The 27,326-nt window shown below is 60.9% G+C and overlaps 1 protein-coding gene across 4 annotated transcripts in view; it reads right to left on the bottom strand.

Moving 5' to 3' along the window:
• The window catches only part of TNS3 (tensin 3), a 130,319-nt gene that overhangs the window by 71,677 nt on the left and 31,316 nt on the right, over positions 1 to 27,326 (bottom strand). The window contains exons 3-4 of one of the 4 annotated variants that reach the window (XM_058678365.1): positions 24,890 to 24,927; positions 16,971 to 17,009 (exon numbers count right to left, since the gene is read on the bottom strand). The gene's annotated coding sequence lies outside the window, so the exon portion shown is untranslated. Of the gene's footprint in view, positions 1 to 2,724; positions 2,939 to 2,978; positions 3,123 to 6,821; positions 7,213 to 16,970; positions 17,010 to 24,889; positions 24,928 to 27,326 lie in introns of those variants that run through there. The other 3 variants (XM_058678366.1, XM_058678368.1, XM_058678367.1) reach the window with 3 other exon arrangements.

Here is a 27,326-nt window from a genome sequence, read left to right as displayed (position 1 = left end):
GAAAGGCATGCACAGGCGGGATGCGGGCGGCCTCCACCTGAGAACGGCCGGGGCCACCAGAGGGGTGGCACATGCCAGGGGGATGTGGGCGGCCACCAGAGGGGGTGGCGCATGCCAGGGGGATGTGGGCGGCCACCAGAGGGGGTGGCGCATGCCAGGGGGATGTGGGCGGCCACCAGAGGGGGTGGCGCATGCCAGGGGGATGTGGGCGGCCACCAGAGGGGGTGGCGCATGCCAGGGGGATGTGGGCGGCCACCAGAGGGGGTGGCGCATGCCAGGGGGATGTGGGCAGCCACCAGAGGGGGCAGTCCTGTAGAAATGACCAGGGACAGACCACCAGCAGCTCTCTGAGGGGCTCCCTGCCCCACAGCCCCAGCAAGGAGCAGAGTCCTCGAGGGCAGAGACAATGTTCACGGGGCTGGGGGACAAGCCTGCAGCAAACTTAGCTGTACACCCTCCCAGAGCCACGGAACATGGTCACAGTCACACCCCCGTGTGTGTGGCCACCCGTGTGGTCAGGCGCAGCTGGCCGAGCCCTACCCGGCTTCCGCTGTGCGCCATCACGGTGGTCTTTCTTGTTTTTCTGGCCCGTATGTTTCCTTTCTCTACTAAAAACACCGATGACTTCAGGGTGGCGTTCAGGCCTTGTCCTCCCCACCCGGGGGCTGCTTCCTGCCCTCTGTCCTTCTCAGGCAAGGCAAGGCAGGTCAGAAGCCCCGCAGCTACAGGCCTAGGGAGTGGGGCCTGGACAGTCACCGGCCCATCCGCGGTTCCTCAAAAGCCATTCCTGGCCAGCGCAGACATGGGGGCTACAGCAGGCCGACCGCGGCCCTGGACCTGCTGGCTCAGGGACACCCCGCCTCCTTCCTCCCAGAGGTTTCTGGGGGCTTCTCCCTTAGCCTCGGCACAGCACCAGCCCCTGACCTCACTACCCTCAGAGCTGTGCTTGCAGGAGAACCGGGGTCTCGTTTCTCTGCTGCGGCACCAACATACAAAACCTGAGGTCAGCCCAGAGTCACTGCGAACCTCAGTTTCCCCTCTGTGAAATGGGCAGCTGGAGCACTGCGTAATGAGCGAGAACCCTCTGGATTTTTAGCTCAGACACAGGTTCAGTGTGGCACACACCGCAGTCCCCAGCCCCAGGACAACTGAGTCCATCACAAGATCAACTGGGCATCTCCTCCAGTATCCAAAGGGGCAGGCACCCGAGGAGGAGGTGGGACGCCCCCAGGAGGCTCGAGGGACAGCTGGGAGCCCCACGCTTCCCTGCCGAATGGTGATGTTAGAGGGGCTAACAGGCTAACGTCGGCCCAGGGCTGTGGTCCAGCTACACCAGCACTGCCTCCAGGCACCTCAGCTGCCGTGCCTGAATCCTTCACCCCGAGCCATGGCCTCTGCAGACTCTCTCACCAGCTCACACAGGTGCTTGGTACACATGGCTGTCAGCCCTGGGGCTTGGCCACATTGAGAGCCAGCAGCTACACGGACCCCCGCCCTTCTTGGACCCCCATCCTGCAGCAACTGCTCAGCCACTGGTTTTCCACTACAGCGACAGACGTGGGACACACCCACTCACCCAGCATCCTCAGGTGTACTTTGCTGCAGACCCCACCATGCTGCTCACCTTATTGCAAATCACACCCTCACGGGGGTGGATACACACACCATGCTGCAAGGGCTTCCTCCCGGTTCTCATAGCACATCCCAAGATCACAGACACACAGCAGCGTGTGACCACCAGGGCGGGCAGGGTCCCAGAGGCAGGGAGGGTCTCCTGCCTCCTGAGCTGCACAGAGACGCATCTCCCCAGCACCCCGAGTTCAGCACACAGCGCTCAGGGCATGGAGCCACACACATCTCAGCCGCGGCCAGGATTCTGGCGTCTGGCCTCACGGACGCCAAGGTCAATTCCAACGGCAGGAAGCTATCAACTCACCATCCCGACCACAGGGCCAGGCACCTGAGCAGGTAAGAAGTGAGGCTGTGCCAAGAGGCACACTGCTGCCGGTGTTCCGGGTTCAGACCTCCCACCACCCACAGGGATGCCTCGTGAGGCATGAAGCAGGAACTCATCAGTCTGCACCTGGTCACAAGGTTGCCTGGTCCAAGGTCACAGGACACCTGAGGTTTCACTGCATCCCCGGCCCACAGCAGTCCCCCATACTCTTCTTCCCTACACAGGTACAGGACCGGTGGCCACCTGCACGTTATAGGGCATGTCCATGGCAGGCAGCCCCACTCCTGCCTCATGAGTGGGGCCTAAGGTTCTGCACCCTCACAGTGAGGCTGGGGCCACTACACTGCACAGAACCCCAAGTTCTCTTCAACCCATGACCCCTGGTGGATAAGGGGAGGAGACACCTTGGATGGGGTGGGGGCTGCTCCAGCCCCAAGCCAGGAGGAAAGGGAAGGTGTAGCCGGCCCACCACTCTGTTCTGCTCCCCCTCCCTGGGATTACACAAGGAGTTCAACAGAGGACGAGCCTGAGATAACAGCCCCCAATTGCCGGGGCTGGCCCCCCAGCTCCTCGAGATGCCCCGATGGGGACGGAGACAAGTCCCACGATGGATGGCAAGAGCCAAGACACTAGTCACCAGGTGACGGGATGCCACGTGGAGGAGTGGCTTCACCCCTGCACGAGGGTGCCCCAGGGCACGCATCACCCTCAGGTGTTCCCAGGGGAGGACTGAGGAGTGAGAGCTCCCCAAAGACGCGGGGTCCTACCCTGGTGCTGGAGCCCAGCAGATCCTCCAGGTCTGTGTGCCAGTGTCTCTTGGGGCTGTGCAGACGGCCGTCCAGGCTGGCCCCAGGGCCCTCCGGCCCCGTCCGTCCGTGTGGCCAGCAGGGCTGGGCCCTAGCTGTGCAGGGAGCTCCACGAGGCAGTAACACAGACTTCCTTTGTCCTCCTCTGCTCTCCAGGTGGAAACGACAAGCAACAAGTCTCCCGCCCAGCCTGTGCCAGCCCACACCACCCTCACCTGTGCCCCCGCTGGCACAGAATTATCACAGCTTTCAGTTTCCAGAGGCGCTGAGAGCTCAGGGGAGGAGGGGCCAGCATCGCCGGAATCTGGGGTTAAGGTGAAAGCCACGAGAGGCAAGCCTGCGAGACTGCCAGCCCAGGGTTCCCGCCTGACGCAGCAGCCACCTCTGCAGCAGCCGGCTGCTTATCCTGGCCATAAGGCCAGGTCCCTGGGCACAACAGGAGGTCTCTGATCACCCCAGTTGCCAGCCTCCTGCACATACAGCAGCTGTGGACCAAGCAGCATCATGGAGGGGCAGGTGCCAGAGCAACCCCCACATGCCACACTTTCTGGAGCTGCCAACTCCCTTCTTTCCCAAAGCAGCTTGTCACCTATTTGTGGAAACAAACACAGTAATGGCAACCCTGGAGCCAGAGGGACATCAGTGCCTGTGGCCACCTCTCAGTCACGAGACACATACAGTCTACAGCTGTTCCATATGAGACAGGGCCATTCGGAGGATGACAGGAAGTTGAAGGCAGCTTCCCTGGGAGGAGCTAGGCTGGCCTCTGTCAGGGCAGGCCTGGTCACTATGCACCTGTGAGCAGAGGAAATGCCCCCTGCCCGCTGCAGGGGTGGCCACCTTGTGCTTCCACCTCCCAGTAATGTGGGGTTAGGGAGCCCTGCTGTCCCCCAGGGACACTACCATGGCATCCCTCAAAGCACCACCATGGTCCCCCGCCCACCCCCGGGGATATCTGGTGACAGTAATACAAACATCACCATCAGAACAGTGCTCACACCAGGGAACGGCAGCCGCCTTGGCGGGAGGACAGACCTGGGGCTCAGACGGCACAAGAGCGAGCCAGGCACACAGCTCAAGAGAGGGAGGGCAGCGGGGCCAGGGTCCCTGGACCCACTGAAAGTCCCCAGAGGAGCTCTCCTGCCAGAGCACACACACACCACACACGTGCCACATCAAGATGCCAGCAGCCCAGTGCCCCCACAGAGGAGCGGCTGAGGGTGGTGACAGGAACACAACCAACCATGGCAAGTCCTCCTGCTGCTGCCCCAGACCGCAGCGGGTAACTCCTCTCCGAGTTCTGGATGCACGGTTATTTTGCTTCCTAAAGACTCCACCCACAGCCACACCTGACCCTGACCACCTGCCCAAGGCCCCACCTCCGTCCCGTGGAGACAATGTTTCCCACACTGCCACTCAGGGTCATGAGTGGCAGCTGTCTCACTTTTCAGGGATGAGGATTGCTGGCCACTTAAGGGGACACAAGCCCCAACTGGATGACTTCCCCACCGACACAGGACGGCTCCCCCTTCGTGCCCAGCAGACAGCTGTGTCACAGAGACCAGGGTATTGTCCTCATACCCAAGATCACACGAGAGTCTTCAGTCTGTATTCCGGAGGGTAGTCCAAGTTGCCAGGAACCCCCAGTGGGTGGCTCTGTGGAGAGGGTGGCCCAAAGTGCCCACGCCCAAGAGTGACACTGGACACGACCTGGCTGTGGCCAGTGCTACTACAGAGCACAGTAAAACATCTGCAGGAGGGCCTGAAGCAGGCCAGCTGTGCGGACCCACCCCGCTGTCCCCAGGCCTGGGGACAGCCAGGATGAGTGCCTCAAGCCAGGGCGGACACCCTGCTGCCCCTAGCCAGGGAGGACACCCCGCTGCCCCCAGGCCTGGGGACATGCAGCCAGGATGAGCACCTCAAGCCAGGGCAGGCCCTGCAGGCACACAGCATGGCAGCCTGCAGGGAAAGGCTCACCTGCAGCCTCTACATTGCGCAGCTCACCCCAACACTGGACCCCCAAAGGAACACCTTGCACAGACATCGGCACCCTTGCCCTTCCAAGTGCATCCCTCATGCCCAGTTCCTGGCCTCACACACTGCATTGCCATACACAGGGCCTTGGCACAGCTCAGAGGACTGGAGCCCACATGCCTGGGCCACGTCTATTATCTCGTGTGACTAAACAAGGTTTTGGTTACGACAGAATGTCCCAGCCCAGGGCCTTGTATTGCCCAGCTCTCTGCCCATGTGAGTTGGTGGCAGCTTCCCCCAACCTTGGTCTCCTTTACTGCAAGGAGGCTACTCATTATACGCACTGTCAGCCGAGCTCGGTCACCATACACTGGCAAGGGCACTGGCTGGCTGCCTCCAGGTGCAGAGCGAAGGGAAGGAGGGGGGAAGCAGGCATTCAAGGAGGTGGGAAGGGTCAGGGGGAGCCACGGGCCCCAAAGTGACTCAGGAGCCGTGAGGCCACTGCAGAGGCAGGGAGACACGGATTTCAGTCTTACAACAGACCTCAGTCAGCTTCATAAAGCTCCATGCAGAGGACAGGCCACGCAGTATGAGCCCCTGGCCCCTCCCCAAAGGATGCAGCGAATGGAAGTGATGCAGGAAGGACCAACATGGGGAGGTGGGGCCCACGGAGCAGGCGTGGTTTGGCATCGACTCAGGCCAGCGGGGCAAACGCCACTGGTGCGGCACGGCCACACACAGCCACAAGCTGTGGAGTTTCCCACTCACTGAGCTGAGTTCAGCATCTGGAGTCTACCAAAACCAAGACACACCTGCTTCTGATAGCGTCTTCTCACACCAGCTCCCAAAACTGCCCTATGGAGGGCGTCCTCCACCAGGACACCCTGGACACCCAAGGGGAGCAGAGGTCCACTCCCCCAAGAATGGCCAAAGACACATGAGCCAGCAGCAGCGCTGCCTCCAGCTTTCATGGGACTAATGGGGTGCCCTGGGCAGGACAAAGGCAAGGACCCAGAGCAGACAGAGCATGTCCCCTGCTGCCCACCCTGCCTCCATGCCCTCTTTCCGGAGCTGGTACCCCACACCCCACATGGGCAGGGAGTATGGCTTCACCGGAGCCACCTGTGTGCTCCCCACAGTAGCTGCCACTGGCCCCGATTCCTGCATACCCAGGAATGAAGGCCCTGGCTACGTGTGCAGGGAAGCGGGACAGTGGCCCCCAGCCTAGGGCAGAGGCTGTGCATGGGGTGGGGCTGGCTACAGGCTGGGCTACCCATGGCGAGGGGGAGCCCTTGGCAGGGGTCACCAGCAGCATGCGGTCAGCGCAACCAAGGCCGGTCCCTCTGCCCACCCCTTCTCCCACTGTGCCATCCCCGGAAGCCCACCTGCTCCCTCAGCCTCAGTTTCCTCCCCTGCACAGGGCGATAACCTCAGGGGCATGGGCAGGATCCAATAAGGAAGCGCAGCTGGGCTCAGAACCACACCTGGCAGCATTAAGTGCTGAACAAATATGAGTCACTTACCCAATTGTTCTGTGTGAGTGCCAGGCAGGTGACGGGCACCTGAAACGCACTTTCACTGCAGGTGCCGGGTTCACACGGGACCCTACAACCAGCTCACAACGGCGGCCCCACGGAGAGGGGCTGGGTGGGGGACACTCAGAGGAGGTGAGTGACACCCCCAGGCCACACACCCCACGAGACACTCCCCTTCCACACGAGAACACCAGAGACCCGTCTCAAGGTGTAGACGCTGCCCTCCAGGGCCCCTGACCCAGGCCGCGATGCTGGAACAGCTGCTCTGCCACCACGCTCAGCCACAGGCAGCAGTGTGGGGTTCAGATAGGCTTGTTTACAAATACAGGTGCACGGAGTCCTGTGTCCCTAGCCAGGAGCCCTGGCTGGGCCCATCCCATATGGAACGGAGTGGCTGGGGGATGGACAGGCAGGGAGGGGAGCAGACAGGCACAAGTGTTCACCAAAAAGCCACATGTACCCCCTGTGCCCCCCAGAGGCCTACGGGGTGGGGGTGGCAGGGGAGGGGTCCTCGGACAGTCCCAGGAGGCCGGGGAGTCATGAACTTACTGTGCTGGGGCTCCTTCCTTCCACAGGCAGCTCCTCCCACTCCAAGGCTTCATGCTAATGTCCTGGCTCCTGGCCTCAGCAGGAGGGGTGGGGAGCCCAGCACTGCTCAGCAGGTGGGAGGGCCCAGCGCCAAGAGCCGCTGGCAGGTGCACCAGGCCTCGCACAGAGCACCCATGCTTGTACACAGGCACAGGACACTGCCAGCCTGCCGAGAATCCATGGGACCAGGAAGCTGACCAGCCAGCCGTGCACTCCCAGGACCATCCCAGCCTGGGTCTCCAGGGAACTCCGCCCTCCGCGAGGTACACAGAACAGCAGGCACAGGTGGTGGCTTCCAGAAGTCTCCTTTGGGACCCTCACCCCAAATCTCTGGAGATCTCAGCAGCTGCCTCCCTTCCCCTCTCTCCTCCCTCCCGCTCTCTCCTCCACTTCCTGCCTTAGCTCCCAATCGCTCCACCTCATCTGTGATGACTCATAAGAGACCTCACTCTGCCTCAATAACACATCCAAGTAAAAACAAAACCAAGACACTCAGGCAGTAGCTGGGAACACAGCCTGCACACTGAACCATGGAGGACAGGGAGCCGTGGCAGAGGCTCCCAGGTTACAGCATCGTGAGCCCAGTGGGCTCAGTCTCCCAGAGACACTGGCCGTGGACAGACCCTGCACAGTTCACCCAGCCTGCCCGAGGCTCAACATACGGAAGGGTGCCAGTGGTGGGTGGCACCGCCAGCAGGGGCCGCACCTGACCGACTTCACTGTGCTGGTTGGCCACCTCCCAGGCTGGCCGGAAGGCACGTACTGGCTGTACAGTCACGCCCTGCATGCGCCTGGCTTCCCTCCCAGTGAGGTGCTACACCACAGACAGAACTTCTTCACCTAGAGCGGGCAGGCCAGGCAGGGACCCACTCCACGGGGGGCCACGGGGCTCCCAGTCCAGAAGCTCACGACCAGAAGAGGGTGCCTGCCCACCCCCCTGGCCAGGAGCCAGGTGCCCGAGAAAGCCTGGGGGACCGCAGGCCAAAGCCACGCTGCTCAGACTGGAGGCACCCACAGGACTTAGCTGTAATTCCTGAGCCTCAGTGTCTGCCTCTGGAAATGGGTGACAACAGCTGCCTCACAGGAAAGCTGGAAACCCTAAAACAGTGCCCTCAGACACCCAGCCCCTGGAGGAGTGGCCAGACACAGGCACGAACAGCACACAGGTACCCAGGCATAACCCACAGGGGAGTCACGGCCCAGTCCTGAACAGTGCACAGATGGCCAGAGGCGACCACATTCCTTTGCAGCTGGACAACACCTGCCATGTGACACTGTGGGTGGCCCCCAGTCGGACCTGTCTGCTCCGGCACACGTCCCAGCATGCCCCATAGGGTGGCCACCTGGTCCCCTCAACACAGACACTGGGGGGCAGCAGGAGCCACCCCAGGGGAGTCCCCCAAGCAGGCACACACTAGGTCTCACCTGTATGGCCGGTCAAGGGCCAACAGAACAGCAAGTTTGTCCAGGACCTGAGATCCACAGGTGTGGGCAGGCCCCAGCACAGTGCACCCAAGTGCACCCAAGTGGGAGAAGCTCCTGACAAAGCTTCCGCCACGGTGGCCCTTGTGAACCAGTAGATGGAAGATTTCTCTCTCTCTCTCTAACTCTGCCTTGGAAATATTTTTTTTTTCTAAAAAGTCTTTAAAAAACAATGCCAACTTCTGACCCCAAGAGCGGCAGCGACCGTTAGTAACCCAATCCTGGGCAAGCAAGGCAATGGGGGAGCCCAGGGAGAGACTTCCCAAAAGCCCTGCTTGCAGCTCACCATGCAGGCCACCCTCACTCACTCCATGCTGGGGCCTGGCCGCCACCGGCTAACTCTGTCCACGGAAAGCTGTCCTACAAACACAGGGATGCCCGTGACAGCCCAAGTCCCAGGTGACAAGGACACCGCATGCAGCCAGCTGCCCTTTGGCAGGCCCTCGCACACTGGCCACCAGCACAGATGTCCACCCACGGGTGGCTCAGGTTGGTGGGTACAAAGGAGCTTGCAGGGGCAGCACAGGGAGGTAGACAGAAGGAGGTTGGAATGCCAGGAGGAATGGAACCAATGCATGAATATACAGACCCCTAATGGGGACAGTGCCCAGGAGCAGAGCCACCTCCAGAGCTGGGGTGACAGGGTTGGCTCTTGGGGAGACCAGGAGGGGCAGGAGTGTGTGACGCCAAAGGGCCTAGGAAGAGCCTCCTTAGGAGTGGCTCTCACAGGGGACCCCGGGCAGGTGGGGTTGAAGCCTGACGGGAGGAGGCCTGCTGGCAGCTAGAGAATGGCGGTGGACCTCAGGCAGGCAGCTAAGTAGGACAGGCCCAAGCGGGGGCTGCCCAGGGAACTGATAGCATCAGGACCCCACCAACTCTCCGCGTGCCCAGACCCCACACCAGCTCTCCGAGTCCCGGGTCACCCGGACCCCATACCAGCTCTCCGAGTCCCGGGACGCCCGGGCCCCACACCAGCTCTCCGAGTGCCCAGGCTCCGGGACGCCCGGGCCCCACACCAACTCTCCAAGTCCCGGGACGCCCGGGCCCCACACCAGCTCTCTGCGCGCCTGGGCCTCAGGGCTTCTTTGTCCTAACAACTCAGACAAGGTCATCTCTGGCAGTACACATGTGCCAACCTCCCAGCGAAAAGCGGGGTGGGGCCTGAGTTCAAATCCTGGCTCTATTCCTCACCCCTGCGTAGACAGTGACAGCTTCAGATGCTGAGTCCGGCCCCGTGTGGGAGACCCAGATCAAGAGCCTCGCTTCAACTTGCCCTGACCTCGGCCATGGCAGGCACATGGCAGCGAACCAGCAGATGGAAGACCTGTCTCCGTGTCCTGGCCTTTCACTGGTTACGCTTCAGAAGACTGCTTGGCTGGTTGGAGGCAGTCCCTCAGCCAGTGTTCTTGCTGCTCTGTGCTTTCCGTAAGGCTTGCTAAAGCTGACCTCTCCACACCGGCAGGTCTTGTGTCCTGTGCTGCCTGCCTGGGCAGCTGCCAGCATGCTCTGAGACTGCAGAGCTGTGGATGGAAGGCTTTCCAGGCCCTGTAGCTTGAAGTCCCATGTCTAGCCTGGAGACAATGGACCACGACTGGGCGAGGGGCACAGGACAGGGGCCCAGGCTGCACTGTCCATGCAGCCACCAGTGTGCGGCCAACAACAGGCCTGAGCTCCAATCTGGGATCCCAGGCAACAGCACCAGCATCGTGGCCAGCAGTGCACGCCTGTGTAACCCCTCCCACACCCCACGTGCTGTGGCTTCGCCCACGGCCCCTGCCTGTGCCCCCTGAGCCAGGACCTTGCTGCTTTGTGTATGTTGAACCTTCATCTGGTAGACAACCAGCCCTTGTCTGTAATGTAAATTAAATGTTCTCTCAAAAACTATAAAAGTCAGAGGGATTATGGGGAAAGGGAACAATCACACTGCTAGAATTTTATCGGTTATTAACTACATTGATCTGTGTAAGGCCAAACAACGAAAAAAGTTTTGAGATGGAACCAGCCATAGGACAGAGCCAAGACTGCTGTCAGTCACCCCACGTGTCACCAGCGGCTCTTCCCTGGGTGCACTTCCGGGCTCGTTTTCAGTTCCCTCACAAGCCAGCTCCCTCCCCACTCCACAGTGGCTGAGAGGATTTCCCCAGCCAGATCCCGTGGTGGCGATGCAACTCCTTCCCCCAGGCCCGACTCCTCACCAGCCACACCCCATGCTTCCGCCCCCCCCCCCCCTCCAAGCCGCTGCCCTCGCCACTCCGGCCGCTTCCCCAGGTCACTCTGGTGCACAGACGGGCCCAGGCCTAGAAGGCTGGGTCAGGAACGTCAAGGTCCTCACCCTGGGAGCTCAGGAGCCAGCCTGCAGAGGCATCCCTCCCCTAACAGGGAAAGCATCCATGTATCCCACACCGGTCCCCTTTCCTCTGGGACAGAGCCGCCAAGTGAGACCCGGATCTCAGAGAGAAGAGCACTTCCTTTCCACATGGCAAATGCTGCCACACCCTCCCCGGGCACTGCATCGAAACAGGCCTGCAGCCCGTGCAGGGGAGAGTACCCAGGACTCCTGCCCTCAAGGACGGGGGTGCTGGGCACCCCAACATGTGAGCAGGCCTCCCTCCCACGCAGAGATGCTCTCACCCCTGGAGCATAGCGCCCCAGGAACCTGATTTCCTGCACAGCCTTTACTGGCTGGTGAGACTATACCCCGGCAGGTAAACAAGATGGGACCAGATGAGGCCAGGCCTCCTCCCAGGCTGGCCATGGTCTCCCTCCCATGTTGCGTGTCTGTCCTGGGATGCAGACTTGGGAGCAAGGGGACGTGCCGTATGCAGCTTCCTTGGTGAGGAAAGTCCCATTCCCCCTGCAGGTAAAGTAACATGCTGTGTACGCAGAACGCCTCCCAGCACTGCCAGGCAGTCACACTCACACACTCCCCCAACTTGTGTCATCACAAACACAAGTATTTCTCCCTTCAGCAGTCACTGCTGCCTTGCTCAGATCACATGTGACCCAACAGCCCCTGCAGGCTTCAAATGTGCACCTGCTACTGAATCTGAAACCTTCAGGAGAGGAAGGCCACACTCCGCCAGGTCTCCCACATACAGTGCAACGATGAAGCCGCCACACTTGACATCATTCATTCACAACATTGCAGATGGTGGGTGCCCAGGAGGCCTACATTCAGCTAAAGGTAGGGGCTTGGTGTGCAGGAACCAGGGTCCCCCAGCCCTGATCCCAAACCCCAGCTCTCACTTTAGGTTGAGGGTCCCAAGGCCCAGAGAAACACAGCAACTCTAAGCATACAGATGCAGTCAGTGGTCAGAGCGTGGGAATTCAGCACCTCCCGGTGCGACACACCTGGCAGTGCAAGTGCCCAGGGGAGGTGGGGGTGGGGGTGGGGATGGGGGCACGGGCTGTAGCCTGGGGGAGCCTCCAGCCATGGACCTATGTGTCTTTAATCATTAGCCAAGGCTTTGTACTCCCAGGCTGTAAGCTGACACCAGGGTTAATGTGTTCTCTGCACCTGCAAAGGCGGACAAGGGCTGCACACAGAGCCAACCCTGCTCCCAAATCCCAGCTACAAGGCAGCACACACAGCAGGGGCTTCATCCCAGTGTCCCGGTCAACCTCTGCGAGCCCCGGATGTGGATGAGAGGTCCTTGCGGGGAACCCTCCTTGCAGACACCTGTTCCAAAGTCACCCCGAGCTGGAGAGATCCCAAGGCATGTCCACTGCTTCAGGTGTGGCAAGGGACGGTAGTATTACAGGCCGTTGAGTATCAAACTGCAGCCCACAGTCAGAGGGAGTGGCACTGGTAGGCCCTAGCTGCAGTTCTGGGGTGTCTGGGGGGCAGCTGCAAACGGGCTGGCAGGCAAAGACCAGGACTGCTCTGAGCCCTGGACTGGCCCGCACCGGCCAGCCCGAGCCCTGCCCACCCAGGAGCCCTTCACAAGGAAAAGGCAGAGGCTTCAGGCCAACCCTGGTTCCAAAACCAGGCAACACAGGCCTAGGGCGTCCTAGTAACTCCACAATCAGCCCAGTTGGCCAGGAGCCCCTCTCGCACACATCCACACAGGTGCCCTCCTCCTGTTCGGGATAATGCAGGCCCAGCAGCTGCTGCAAGCCAGTCCTGGCTGTCTTCCTCCTCCTCTACATGCTGGGGGCCAAGGAAGGGCCAGACACGCCTGGGGAGGTGCTGGGCCCTCCAGAGAGGGGATGTGCAGGAGGATTCTGTGGGCTTCAATTGAGCCTGCCCACACCCTAGACTAGGGAGGCCTCCCCACAGGCGTGTATTCCCTGCTGGACCCGGGGCAGATCCAGGTGCTCCCTGCCTTCCCTGCTGTCTCGTGGTGTGTACGTCCACACATGTGCACACACAGGCGTCGTCTGAAACACCAGGCTGAGGGCTGTAGTCTCCAACAGTCACCAATACCTGGGGTCACCTCTGATGGGTACCCACTCTGATTAACAAAGAAGCGGGCAGTGTCACAGCTCAGCCTCTCAGCGCCCCCGCCCATGGGCCAGCACCTGCTCCCACACACAAAGGCCACCGGAAGGCAGGGGCACAGGCCTCTCAAGGGCAACAGGTACTCTGTAAATGGCACAGGCTTCTGCAGGGCTGTCTGGGGTGGGGACATGGCGGGCATGAGCCGCTGGGAGGGTTGGCCTGGCTGGGGCAGGAGTTGTGCACAAGGGTTCCATCATGTTCTCCCTGCAGAAGCCAACCCTGCCCCTGAGTTTGCCAGGATTCTGGGGTGCACAGGGACCCAGTGGCTTCCGAGGGAGAGGAAGGGGAAAGCACGGCCCCACTCGGGGACACACCGAGAAACAGCCCTGCAGACCACCTGACGCCACACTTTCCCTGCCACCAGCTGCCAGCCCTCACAGTGTCCCTGCTGCCAGCAGAGAGTACAGGAGGAAACACTAAGCCCACCCTGCAGGCAGGCAGCCTCGGAGCTGCTGGGATCCCAGTGCGTGTCCCGGGTGCAAGTCTCGTTCCTCCTGTCCTCACAGCGCCCAGAGCAGGCAGCAAACCCCAACCCCCAGAAGAACAGGCTAAAAGGACTCAGCTTGGGGCAGACACCTCTCCCAGGTACCTGCTCTGGCAGGGGACACCCTGATAACTGCTACAGCATTCTGTGTTGATGTGTATACACACACACACACGACAGTGGAATCACAGCCTGCCTCTGACTTGAGGGGCCACCGAGCCTACCATGCCCAATGCAGCATGGCGTGATGCCAGCTGATGACAATGACAAGCAGAGCACAGGGCCTCTGCTCCCAGAACCACAGCTCGGATGACACCTGGGAACGACCGTCCCCCTGCACCTGCCGTGGCGCAGCACAGGTCCCAGCACTCGCATGACCTCTCTCCTGCCACCCATCTGTCTCCCTGCACACTGCTGTCTGTTCCTGGGACTCCGTCCCACGCTGGTTCCACAGGACCTCAGAGCCTACATGTGACACACCAGCTGGGAGCTCTGACAAGGAGGACTCTGCCTCCCACGTGGAGGCCGCACACCATGTGGTAACCTCACACTTCACTGTATGGCCAGGGCAAACACCAGACTCACAAGGGAAACACAGGCCCACAGGCAGACAGCCCAGCAGACAGCCCAGCACCGGGAAAGGTCTCTAACATCCGGGTGTGTTAGGCTCAGGGGCCCAGAGGACTAACTGCCTCTGCCACTCCAGCCAAGCAGGGATGCGCCACGTTGTGGTTAAAGAAAGCAAGAAATGCATGGATAGGCCTGGAGCTCCATGTCAGGAGGCAGACATCCCTCAAGTCTGGCAGCCATGGCTTGCGCCAGACAAAAACAACATAACCCTGAGACTGTGGTGTCATGAACAGGGTCCCAAAGGCAGCTCATGGATGCACTATGTCTGTTGGCACAACCCCTAGCTGGGTCCAACGAATGGCACCTGGACTCTCAGGGCAGCTTTGTGCCCAGGCTCCTGGCAGCCTAGCTGCTCCTGACACTGAGACATGTTAGGACACACCTGTGGGAAGTTGTTGCAAGGGCTCAGGCACAGCCCGGTCAGGGAGTCGCTGAGGGGGTCACTGAGGGTGGCAGGGGGACAAGGCGAAACCAGCACTGGATGGAGCAGGAATGCAGTGTGTCGCCAACAGTGGAGTGCCAGGCCTGGAGGCTCAGGCAGGGACACTGGCACCCCAGGGGATGGCAGGGTGGGTTTGGGTACACCACCAGCCATAGCTACCTGTGCCCAAACCCAGAGTCAGCAAGGCAGGGAGTGAGCAGGACCGAACACCCACCACCCCAACAGCATGGGACTACACCCCAAGGTACTCCCCCCACCAAGGTGAGGCAGCGTGACCAACACACGGGAGCACAGCCCAAGGGACTCCCCCCACCAAGGTGAGGCAGCAAGACAAACACACGGGAGCACAGCCCAAGGGACTCCCCCCACCAAAGGGAGGGAGCGAGACCAACACATGGGAGCACAGCCCAAGGGACTCCCCCCACCAAAGCAAGGCAGCGTGACCAACACACGGGAGCACAGCCCAAGGGACTCCCCCCACCAAGGTGAGGCAGCAAGACAAACACACGGGAGCACAGCCCAAGGGACTCCCCCCACCAAAGCGAGGGAGCGAGACCAACACATGGGAGCACAGCCCAAGGGACTCCCCCCACCAAAGCGAGGGAGCGAGACCAACACATGGGAGCACAGCCCAAGGGACTCCCCCCACCAAGGTGAGAGAACATGGTCCCCACTGGACATTGCACCCCCAAAAACACAACCTGCCACACACCTCACAGGCCTGAGAGTCACTGAGACCCCAGGATACCATGGCGGGCCTACAACAGAGCACATAGCTCACATAGCCCCCAAAACTCCACTAACTGAAGTTAGATTGTTTTCTGTGCAATAGACCTCTGATTTCAAAACTGGGCATGTCAGAACATCCAACTCAGCACCAACAGGCCTATCTTTCCCACAAAGGGTAGCAGGTGCCCAGCTGTGGCAGTGGCCACTCAGCATCCAGGTAGCCAGGGCAACTCCTCAGGCACAGCGTCCACACACGTGCACAGAGGCCGCACAAACACAAGTCTCTATGCCAATGAGAATCACACATCACACACCTCTCGCTGTTTCCACTTGCACAACAGCCATGTAACTGCCAGTACTCGTGGGGAACAGCGGAGATGGCACCAATTCCCACGCTCCTGCACCCACAGGGGGCCCCCGGGGACCCAGGCAGAGCTCCTGGCTTTTCCCGGGCCCAGCCCTGGCCATGGCGGCGGTACATGGAGTGAACAAACACATGAGGGCTCTCTGTGATTCTGCCTTTGAAATGAATGGATTTTTTTTTTAAAAAACCTATAAAGTTAAAAAGACATTCACACGCTATAACAATTATGTGATGTGCACAAATATATTCAAGTACATGCAATAATCCCATGTGTGCATACATGCACATGCAATGACAAACTGCACAGGTGGATTGCACACGCATGTAACAACTACATATGCATGGGCCCGGCGGTGTGGCCTAGTGGCTAAAGTCCTTGCCTTGCACATGTTGGGATCCCATATGGGCGCCAGTTCTAATCCCGGCAGCCCCACTTCCCATCCAGCTCCCTGCCTGTAGCCTGGGAAAGCAGGAGAGGACGGCCCAAAGCCTCGGGACCCTGCACCCGTGTGGGAGACCTGGAAGAGGCTACGGGCTCCTGGCTTTGGATCAGCTCAGTTCTGGCCATTGCAGCCGCTTGAGGAGTGAATCAACAGATGGAAGATCTTCCTCTCTGTCTTTCCTCCTCTCTGACTTTCCAATAAAAGTAAAATAAATCTTAAATAAATAAATAGACCACAGAGCAACTGCCCAAACAACAAGCAAAGACAAACCGTTACCCATGTGACTTCCATCTGGTAAAAACACATGGTGGGTTCAGCGTTGTAGAGTAGCACAGTAAGCCACTGCCTGCCGTGCCGGCATCTCATATGGGAGCCTAGCCCAGCCCCAGCTGCTCTACTTCACAACCAGCTCCCAGCTAATGGCCCTGCTGGAGTTCCAGGCTCCAGGCTTGGGTCGTTTGGGGAGTGAACCAGCAGGCAGCAGAGCCCTTTCTGTGTCTCTCCCTTGCTCTGCAGCTCTGCCTTTCTAACAGATGAATCAACCATTAACACATACTCATGCACACTCATGCACACACACACTCGTGCACACACGCACTCATGCACACACGCACACTCACTCATGCACACTCATGCACACACGCACACTCATGCACATATGCACACACACGCACACTCACTCATGCATGCACACTCATGCACGCACACACTCATGCACACACACGCACACTCAGTCATGCACACACACTCATACACACATGCACACTCATGCACACACGCACACTCATGCACACACACACACAAGGCACTCATCCAGCTGACTGTTCAGCAGCCACTACACACTGCCACAAGTGACACAGCCAACGTCCAGTCCAGCAAACTAGGGCTCCAGGAGGTGAACCCTACAGTAGCTGAGTGGACAGGGCAGTCCTCAGCACGGTCTAGAGCAACAGCGGCTCCGGTGATGGAAGGGGCGGGGCCGGGAGCACTGCCCACTCCACAGTCGGACAGCCCGGACAAAGGCAAGGGCCTTACCTGGTGCAGGTCCGTGTGCACACAGCAGGGCGTCAGCACCTGAAAGAGAAAGAGGTGAGCCAGGAAGGAAGGAAGCTTCCGTAAAGGCACGAGGCTGGGCCCTCACTGACCACATGCTTAGCCACAAAGTGGCGTCGAGACTGAGACCCAGGGCCAGAGGGCAGCATCGAGTCTCCGTCCATTTGCGGAAAGGCTCGGGCCCTTGGCAGCATTTCACAGAAACCCTGCACCTGCCTCTCAGGAACGAGGCACCTGACCCACAGGACACGGACCTGGGCCAGGCACAGGCCCTCCCTGCAGGGGGCAGAAGAGCCAGGTCCAGAGGTGGAGGGGGGGCCTCCACCCTTGGCTTTATAGGCTGCCCCAGCACACCCACTCCCAGGGTCCCCTGCTCCTTGCAAAGGGGACTGCCCCTTCTAGAACTCTCTACAGGTGCAGCTGCACAGAGTCTAAACATGGCGGTCAGGGATATCCAGTTGACAGAAGAAAGGAGTGTGCTTTGAGTCCATCACAGGGGTCTGAGGACAGGACACACACAATATGGGAGGGACCGGAGGCACCTGCCCAGGCCTCCCCAGGACACAGGGCTGGGATCCTGCTGCCACCAGCTAAGCCCCCAACTTGGGCTCTGCCTCCTCCTCTGAAAGCCGTGGGCAGCATCAGGGCCCCATGCAGGGCATCTACGGGGCTTGGCAGGAAGAGATGGGAGGTGCCTGCCCAAGAGCTGACCCAGGCCACAGGGTTGGGATCTCGTGGCTCTGACCCAACCCTAGCCCACCTGTCCACACACACACCAGCCTTAAAAGCAGGCAGCAGCAGTGACCCCTTCGCAGGGCACCCATAGGGCTCAGCAGGGAGAGGGAGGCTCAGAGGGGGCTGGCACAGAGGGTCTGGCCTGTTTGCCGCCACGCTGGCTCCTGGGAACGGGACCCCACTCCCCACAGGCGCTCTGCTTCCAGGACCCCCACCCACCTCCACCCTCAGGGGGACTTGTTGGGAGCCTGCAGAGACCTGACTGCCTCATGGGCAGCAGTCGCTCCGCCCATCTGACTCAGTCAAGTTCCTCCAGGCAGCAGTGACACACGGTCATCGCGCGTCTGGGACAGGCCATGACTCAAGCTCCTGTCTGGCGCTGTGTGTGTGTGATCACTCTCGTGGCTCCACCCCCACCCAAGCCCACCTGCCCACACATAGAGCAAGCAGGACACACCTCTTCCACATTGCCCTGGGGAGAGGTGAGAATGAGCAAACACGAAGCTAGCAAGTGGCACACAGCTTTGCAATATGGTGACGGGCAGAGGGAACCCCGGGGGACACTGGTGACAGCCTGCAGTTCTAGGGACACCGTGACAGACCTCGTCCCATGGCCACTTTCCATGCCACAAACCAGGATCCTGGCCCGTCCCATGTGTGTTGACAGTCGAACTGCTGTCTGTGAAGGTCACTGAGGGTCCCACAAGCAGTGAGCTGGGACTCAGCGCTGCAGGCTGCTGCACTTCCGCCTCGAGGGTAAAGACAACACTGGCCAGGGCTGGCGTGGGACTGGGCCAAAGCGCGGGGGATTTCCAGGGCGGTAAAACGACAGGCCACACCCCAGGGGTGCACACAGCATCCAACACAAGGAAGGGCTCGGCTAGCAGTGACGGGCAGTCCTGGCTACACAGCATGACGCACGCATCAACACGCACGAACACAGCGTACAGTGAACCCGCCAGCGACCCCAAAGTGTCCCAAAGCACAAGCCCCTGGGGCCTGTGGAAGTAGTCATCCCTGAAGCCGGGTGTGTGCCAGGCACCCCTGCAGCCACTCGGGGGCACGGGAGGTCTGGGGGCTTCACATGAGCCCCGCAGTCAGAACCCCTTCCACTGAGCACTTTCTCCTGCCAGCGCTCACCGGTCACCAGCACACGGACACAGCAGCGCTCTGCAATCACCTACACCCAGCCCAGCTGGCACCTCTCCTGACCCACCGCACCCCCACTGAGTGGGGAAACGCAACAGGGAGGTGACGGGACCCACCTGTGCAAAGGCAGCCTCCAGGACACAGAGCCACCCAGTATGGAGCCACCTGCTGGGGAACAGAAATGGACTCCTACGAGGAAGGCAGCGTCCACCAGGCACTGCCTCGGGCCCTCACTCCTCAGGGTGCCTGCAAGGAGACAGGACAGCTCTGCGAGGGATGACCACCTCACAAGCAGGAGCAGGCTGCCCTCCAGGGCACATTCCTGCTGGACACCAAGCAGCACGTGGGCATGGAGCGGCCATGTGATCGCCACCCCAGCTCAGCACTGGCAGCCCCCAAACCCCACATCAGGGAGGGGCATCGTGTGAGGAGCAGGAAGGCCACAGGAGGGCAAACGCTCACTCACGGGCCCTTTTCTGGACACCAGGACACGTGGCCTCTGGCTCCTTTTTTCCTCATTGATTTATTTGAAAGAGAAGTCCAGGGCGCTCTCCGACCTGCTGGTTCACTTCCCAAATGGCCACATCAGCTGAGCATTAACCAGGCAAGTCAGTTCCCAGCCAGTACTCCCATGGGTGCCACGCTGGTGCAGGGGCCAAGCCCTTGGGCCAAGCTCCACTGCTTTCCCAGGAGCATTAGCAGGGAGCTGGGTTGGAAGAGGAGCAGCTAGGACTTGAACTACAGCCTGTGTGGGATGCCAACAGGGCAAGTGGCAGCTCAATCTACCGTGCAATGGCCAGTTCGATACTGACATTGACACATGGGTGGGCCTGCGTGTCACCACTCACAAGGCTAGCAACCCAGGGGCAGCCACCCACACCGCGGGGCTGTGGGACACCCGGCGATACACAGGGACCCTCACAGGTGCACAGCTGCGCCTCCCATAGGCCTACCACCCCTGGTCCTGTGAGGAGCTCCCTCAAGAGCAGTGGCAGCAGGTTGGAGTGAACACAGCGGCTCCTGCTGGCAGCAGAGGGTACAGTGCCAAGGGCCAGGGAATGAGGGTTCGTGGTGCTCTAGGGCGGCCCCTCTGACAGGCCTGCCTGAGAGTCACTTTACAGCCCTTTCCTGCTGTCTGGGGCCCAGCCCACTGTTACCATGGACAACCACAAACAAACAAAGCCTGGCCCAGCCCACACCTGGCAACATGGGAGCCAAGAGCCTGCTGGGATGGATGACGGCATCTCTAGGCCAACAGGTCACCTGGGTGAGGCCCAGCTCTGCCGTGTGGCAGGAGTGTGGGTGCGGGTGTGGATGTGGGGTGCCTGTGCGGGCATGGATGAGGTATCTGAATTGTGCGTTTGTGTAGTGTGTGAACCTGTGTGCACGAGGCCCTTCTGTGTACAACTGTGTGACAGTGTGTCCTTGTGCCCACGTGTGTCTACATAAGGGCATGTGTGTATACAATGGAGCATTATGTGAGAGTGGTGTCCATGTGATGATGTTTCCCTGTGTCCATGTGCACACGTGTGTTGGTGTGTCCATGTGATGCGTCCCGGTGTCCAGAAGGGGAATCTGAGGCCCAAACAGAGCCTGGGCCCAGACCCAGATCTGTCAATCACACCTCAGGAGCCACTTCCAACAGCTGCTCCAAGGACAGTCACCTGTGCTCTGTCTGCCCAGGAGGGGACCATCAACAGCCAGCGTCTCCCGTGCCAATGGAGGGCACACGTGTGAGGCACGCGTGCTACGTGCTGCCCGACCGTGTCAGGACAGGCACCTGCATGGTGCTCTGAGCACATCAGTGACGTCTGGCTGCAGCTCGAGGGCCTCTCTCTGCCCTGGCAGGTGCAACCTCTCCTCCCTGCCCCGTCAGCATCTCCTGGAGGCAGGGGCATGGAACATGTGTGTTCTCTGCACCTGCTGCTCCACACTGTAGACACGAGGGGGGGGTGGGGGCACAGAGTCAGCCTGGAGCCTCCGGGACACCTAAAGGTTCGGTCAAGGCCCAAGCCATCAACAAACATTTGTAGTTACAGTGTGATCACACTGCAAGTCTCTGACCCCCATGTGACCTTGGGATGGTGCCATAAAATAAATGTGATGTCCAAACAACTGCCTGCAGGCTTGTGGGCAGGACTAGTACCTCCCACCCAAGCGTAGCTGACACTGGAGCCCCACCAGAAGGCCAGTCTGCGGCTGGGCCACCAGAGTCCTGTCCATGGGGACCACACATCCCAGCAGTTTCCTCCCAAGTGGTTCCTGGCCAGGTCTCCTCAAGGTCCCCCCAGGGCAGTGTGAGGACGATCCCATCTGAGAGAATCAGAGATGGGGCTGTGGCTAGGGCCCCCTGGCTCCTGGACCTCCCCACAGGCCACCTCCGAGTTGGAGAAACCTGCAGACACAGTCGGCATTAAGCCATTGACCCTAGCCCACGAGATGACCCTACTCAGCGTTAAGCCATTGACCCTAGCCCACGAGATGACCCTACTCAGCGTTAAGCCATTGACCCTAGCCCACGAGGTGACTGTGCACACACAAGAAGCCACACAAGCCCTCCTAACCCTGAGCCCCAGTCCTAGCTACAGCTGTCCTGCCAGGGCGTCACTGGGGGTGGGGAGTCCCCCAGAGCCCACCTCAGGAGGACAGCTGCCAGTGCACCTGTAGCAGGATGAAGGAGGCTGGGGAAGAGCAGCGAGGACTGTCCGCCAGCCGGCACATGCGGAGGTGTGGAATGGTCAGACCGAGACACTGGGGCAGGACATCTGGGGCCATAGGCCTGTGCCTGACAGCAAAGCACCAAGAACTCGCTGATGAGCAAGTGTCTGGACTAGGACCCCCGCCCAGGACTCGGGACTTCAGAGGCTGCTGACCCCCGACGGGTGACATCACTTCTAGGCCTGCTTCTCACACCCACACAGAGGAAGGGTAGCTCCTTGCCACACAGAGGCACTCTCTCCAGATGCTCAAACGAGGGGGTAGCCTTGCCAGTGAGAGCTGCTGGGACAAACACCCCCAGAACGGAGCCCAGGAGTCGTGGCAGAACCACCGGAAGGCCCATCCTCACCCAAGGCCTGTGCGGCAGGAGGTAGGAACCCGGTCAGGACAAGGGGACCACAGATGGGAGGCCCAAGGCATCAGAAAAGGAGACGCCACAGTGCCCAGAGGCCGGAGTGGGATAAGGGGCTCTGCTCAACATTGGTGGGGGGGGTCCCTGATCTCCCTCCCTGCTGCTGGGAGAAGGGCAGCACACCCACGATACAGCAGCTGCAATGGTACCATCTCTCCTGGGGTGGGCACACCCTGGGTGGGACACCAACCAGAGGCATGGACTGCGGGGGAGGGGACGGTCGGCACAGGAGGCTGGGCTGGGCCAGGGCTCCTCTCCTCTCCCTGCACCTCCTTCTGCAAGGCCTGAATGTGGTCTGATCCTGTAAGCAGCAGCACCAGCTACTACCCTGCTCAAGTGAAGCAGAGACTGAGGGTGAGCCCAGAGGGCAGGAGGCCGGAGGGGAGCAGGAGGCTGAGCCGGGGCAGGAGGCTGAGCCGGGGCAGGAGGCTGAGCCGGGGCAGGAGGCTGAGCCGGGGCAGGAGGCTGAGTGAAGGCAAGAGGCTGAGCGAGGGCAGGAGGCTGAGCGAGGGCAGGAGGCTGAGCGAGGGCAGGAGGCTGAGCGAGGGCAGGAGGCTGAGCCGGGGCAGGAGGCTGAGCGAGGGCAGGAGGCTGAGCCGGGGCAGGAGGCTGAGCGAGGGCAGGAGGCTGAGCCGGGGCAGGAGGCTGAGCGAGGGCAGGAGGCTGAGCCGGGGCAGGAGGCTGAGCGAGGGCAGGAGGCTGAGCCGGGGCAGGAGGCTGAGCGAGGGCAGGAGGCTGAGCCGGGGCAGGAGGCTGAGTGAAGGCAAGAGGCTGAGTGAAGGCAGGAGGCTGAGCGAGGGCAGGAGGCTGAGCCGGGGCAGGAGGCTGAGTGAAGGCAAGAGGCTGAGTGAAGGCAGGAGGCTGAGCGAGGGCAGGAGGCTGAGCGCGGGCAGGAGGCTGAGCGAGGGCAGGAGGCTGAGCCGGGGCAGGAGGCTGAGTGAAGGCAGGAGGCTGAGCGAGGGCAGGAGGCTGAGCCGGGGCAGGAGGCTGAGCGAGGGCAGGAGGCTGAGCCGGGGCAGGAGGCTGAGCGAGGGCAGGAGGCTGAGCCGGGGCAGGAGGCTGAGCGAGGGCAGGAGGCTGAGTGAAGGCAGGAGGCTGAGCCGGGGCAGGAGGCTGAGTGAAGGCAGGAGGCTGAGCAAGGGCAGGAGGCTGAGCCGGGGCAGGAGGCTGAGTGAGGGCAGGAGGCTGAGTGAAGGCAGGAGGCTGAGCGAGGGCAGGAGGCTGAGCCGGGGCAGGAGGCTGAGTGAGGGCAGGAGGCTGAGTGAAGGCAGGAGGCGGCTGTTTGGAAGAGGGCAGGCGCTGAGCCAGAACCCTCTGGAAGACCCCTATGCACAGTCCCAGACTGCGGGCCAGCACTACCTGTCCAAAAGACTACACGCTGGGCATCCTAGGAGACCGCACATCCTACCCCAAGCAAAGCTCTCTGTAACAAGGGACAGGACGCTCCTGCCGACACCATGGGTAGTGACGACTCCGGTGCCCCACCAATCCCACCCCTGCAACACGTCCCCACGTGCCTTCCGTAAAACGCCTGGTTTCTCTTCCTTCCTCCTTTCTTGCCCATGAGTCAGCTCTGGACCAGGGACACACCAAGTCACATGGCCACACAGCTTGTGCAGCTGCAGACAAAGCCCACAGGCAGGAAGCAGCTGTGTGCATCCGAGTTGCAAGTCCACGTCCCACCGCGCTGGGTCCCCTGCAAGTCACACTCAGCAGTCTAGACAGCTAAGCGAGGGTTCGCCTGCCCCTCCCACCTGTCCACACGGGACTCAGGTTCCTGGCCCATCGCCCTGTGCTCACCAGGCTGCCAACACCTCACCCCGGGAGGCCAGGCTGACCCCTTACCAGTCTCTCCCAGTTCGAAAAGCTATAAGAACAAGAGCAAGGTGCCAGTAGATCTGGGGTCCAGCAGAGCCTTCCTGTCCCCGGAAACTGTCCCCCAGTGCCTCCCCAGGGCAGAGGGGTGAGTAAGCTCTTAGGGGCACTAAAGCCCTCCCCAGGGACCCGCCCTCATGACCCAATCACCCTAAAATACCCCCTCTTACCACCATTACCATGGGGTCACTTCCCAAAGATGGATGACTGTGGGGAGGAACGTGGGTGGGTTTCCAGGGTCTCCTGGAATCAAAGCCCAGGTCTGTGTCCCACAGCCTGTCCCCAAGGGGCAGAGGAGCCAAGACTCTGCAAGGCAGTGACCTCCTCCACAGGGCTCTGCGGCAACCAGCTCATGGCTCAGTCTCTGCTAAGCCCCGACTGATGACCCAGCACCCAGCTGCTCAAGACAGGCCCACCCACGCTCTCAGCAGGCACTGGAAGCCCAGACCAGCCACCCTGGCTTCCTTCAGCCCCATTCAGGGCTCAGTCTCGGGCTCCAGCCACCTGAACACACGCTGCATCTAGGGAGCTGGGGAGAGGGCAGCCACAACAAACAGGAGTCCCAAGGCCCGAGAGCAGCCATGCCCCCACAGGGCCAGCTTGACTGAGAAGCTGTCCCTCCTCCAGGGCTCCCAGATCTACATGGCAGCTCAAGACCCCACTGCCTCTGCAGGACTCCCCTGCAAACAAGGCCCAGAAGGTCCTTAGGGCTGGGCAGGAGAGGACACAGAGGCCCGCCTGACCCCAAGAAAGAGCGGCTGCCACAGCCCGGAGAAAGCAACAGAGCTCTTATCCGAAACCAAACCCTCTGGAATTCTTTCCCATGAAGAGAAACACGGAGCCAAGGCTACTGGGTTTATCCTGGAGATGAAAAGGCCGCCGAGAAGCAAGGGACCCGCCCGCCGCTCCTTCCCGTGGCCGCCGTCCAAGGGGGCCCCTTCCCCACGCTCGCTCGCTCAGCGGAGCCAACTCAGCCATAAAGAGTCCCGCGGGACGGCAGCGGAGTGCTTACCTCGGCTTCACATTTCTTGTGGCAGGAAAGCTTGCAGGCTGCAAAAGAAGAAAGAAAGAATGTGTGTGGCAGCCAGCGAGCGCTCCGTTCTCCAAGGCCCTGGAAGGCCGCCCCGATGCAGCGTGGACAGGAGGTGGCTGTGTCCAGCCCGAGGTGGCAGCGGCTAGAACGGCCTGGGGCATTTGTGGGGGCGGCAGAGATTTCACCAGGAGTATGACCAGCCCTGCTGGACCCCAGGGAGGAAAGGACCCTCTGTGCCCCCAAGTGGCCTTGGCGAAGGATCCAGGGGACTCCACCCCAGGGCACTCTCCCCTCCCTAGGGCAGCTGCCACTGCATGGGAGCCCTGCAGCCATGTCCACGTGAGGGGTACGGGTCCCAAGGCCACTGAGAGCCTTCATCCCCATCTCCCCACTCTGCCCCCGCCTTCCGGGAAACACAGAGGCCACAAAAGTCACGTCAGGTTGGGGAGGACACACAAGGCACCAAAGACGCCAGGGGCCAGCAGGTAGGCAGGGGTGCGGTTGTGGTCTTCAGGCCTCTGAGACAGAGTCGGCAGGGGTGCCTGCAGAGCCTCACTGGCCACGCTGGTGTCTCAGGCAGTCAGCTTCACTGGTCCTAGCTGCCATGGACTCCCCCAGAGGGACCTACGTATGTGACAGGGGATGGGGTGACTTCTGCCCTGATCCTAGTGAGTGACAGAGAGCCCTGGTGGAGAGGTCTGCAATCCCTAGTGCCAGCCAGCACGCCCCTTCGAGAGGGGGCTGTAGCCCTGCTAATGGCATGGCCACTCCGGAACCACAAGCCAGGCTGCCCAGCCACCCAAGTCCCATGGTCTCCTCGGGTCCTGGGCAAGTTCACACCATCCTCCAAACTGGAGGACAGGGCGCTGAGTTCTCAGTGGAGAGTGTATCACAGAGTGGACCAGCGGCACAGCTAACCCACGCCACGGACACAGAGCAGGGCAGACACACGCACCACCAGGGCCCCGCAGGTGCCCTGGACCCACCTCCTTCCCCACAGCTCCTGTTCCTGGGACCCACATCCACCAGAACCCTTGTAGTCCAGGATCTCCCAACCAAAGCCAGGATCACAGGTTTCCAGAACATCTGTCCCAGCTTCCCAGACCTGGTCCTGGGCTCTGCTCCCACAACAGCCTCGGCCACCTATACACACGCAGCCAGAGCCCTCTGCCCTGCACTGCCCTGGCTGGCCCAGGTCACTGCCTCTGCGGTTCCCCCAGCCAACCCTACACACAGCAACGCAGACACTGTGCTCAGAGGAAAGGCCCAGCAGCTTTGGAGACCACGCCCACTTGCCATGGCGAGAAAGATCTTGGGAATCCCACTTCTAGGCATGGGGGCCTCACGGTCACTGTCGGCTGTCCATGTGCCTGCTCCTGCCTGCCCACATATCCCACTTGGTTCTCTCCTCCATGCCTGGCCGATGCACAGGGTGGACCCGGCCAGGGGTTCCTCCAGGGGCCCTGCAGGGTGGCCAACAGCTTCAGGGGCCGAAGCTGCACTGAGGCGCTTCTTCCCTGGCTCTGACCTCTGCGGGCAGGACGACAGTGACTCCAGCCCTCCGTGGAGCTGTCCACTCTCCACTGCCAACAAAGGCCGGCTCCTCTTGCTGATGTTCCGACGCAGCAGCAGAAACGGCTCATTTCACTGAACCTCAAACTCTGGCAAAGCGCCACTCAGTCCCAAGGCAGAGCCTGCAGGAAGCACGCATGATGAGACACACCCGTGCCGGAGAGCTGGCTGGCAGCAGACCTCGCTGGCTCCTCGGGGTACACGGTCCCTGTCTGAGAGAGCTCCTGGCGGCCAGGATGCAGCTGTTCCAACCTGAGTCTTGTCATTCCCTCCGAAATGAACCAGGCCAGTCTGTCACAACACACACAGACGACTGGCTTGAGATTCCCAGGGGACACCAGAGGATGAGCCCGTCACCAGGACCTAACGACTATTCAGAAGTTCTAATCAAGTCAACACTGATACAGACAACCCATGAGGGTTTTGTTAAGACTACGACCCACCTAGCAAAGTGGGACAGCTCATTCCCAAATGGCTGCTGTGTGACACTGCGTGCCACGTGGAGGGTGCAAAGTGTGAGATGGGAACAGATGGCCTAGCAGCTAAGACGTTGACAAAGACGCATGTGGCAGCACTCCACTTCCGGCTCCGGCCACCTGCTCGTGCAGACCCTGGAGGCAGCAGTGATGGCTCCAGTGACCCCTGGTTCTGGCTGGAGGCTTCAGCTCAGCCTGTGGCGTCTGCGCACACTGAAGACTGAACTGTCCAGATCTCTCCCTCACTCGCTCCAATGAACAAAAATGAGCAAGACAGGATCCTAAAGAAGCAGAGTAGGGAAAGCTCAGGAACACAGTCCCCAGGTCTACAGGGAAACACAACTTCATGACACCTCACGTGAGTTCTG

The sequence above is a fragment of the Ochotona princeps genome, chromosome 20, assembly GCF_030435755.1.
Source record: "Ochotona princeps isolate mOchPri1 chromosome 20, mOchPri1.hap1, whole genome shotgun sequence".
Lineage (NCBI taxonomy): Eukaryota > Metazoa > Chordata > Mammalia > Lagomorpha > Ochotonidae > Ochotona > Ochotona princeps.
Note: the sequence above shows the minus strand (reverse complement) of the source record. Positions and strands in the feature narration are given on the sequence as shown.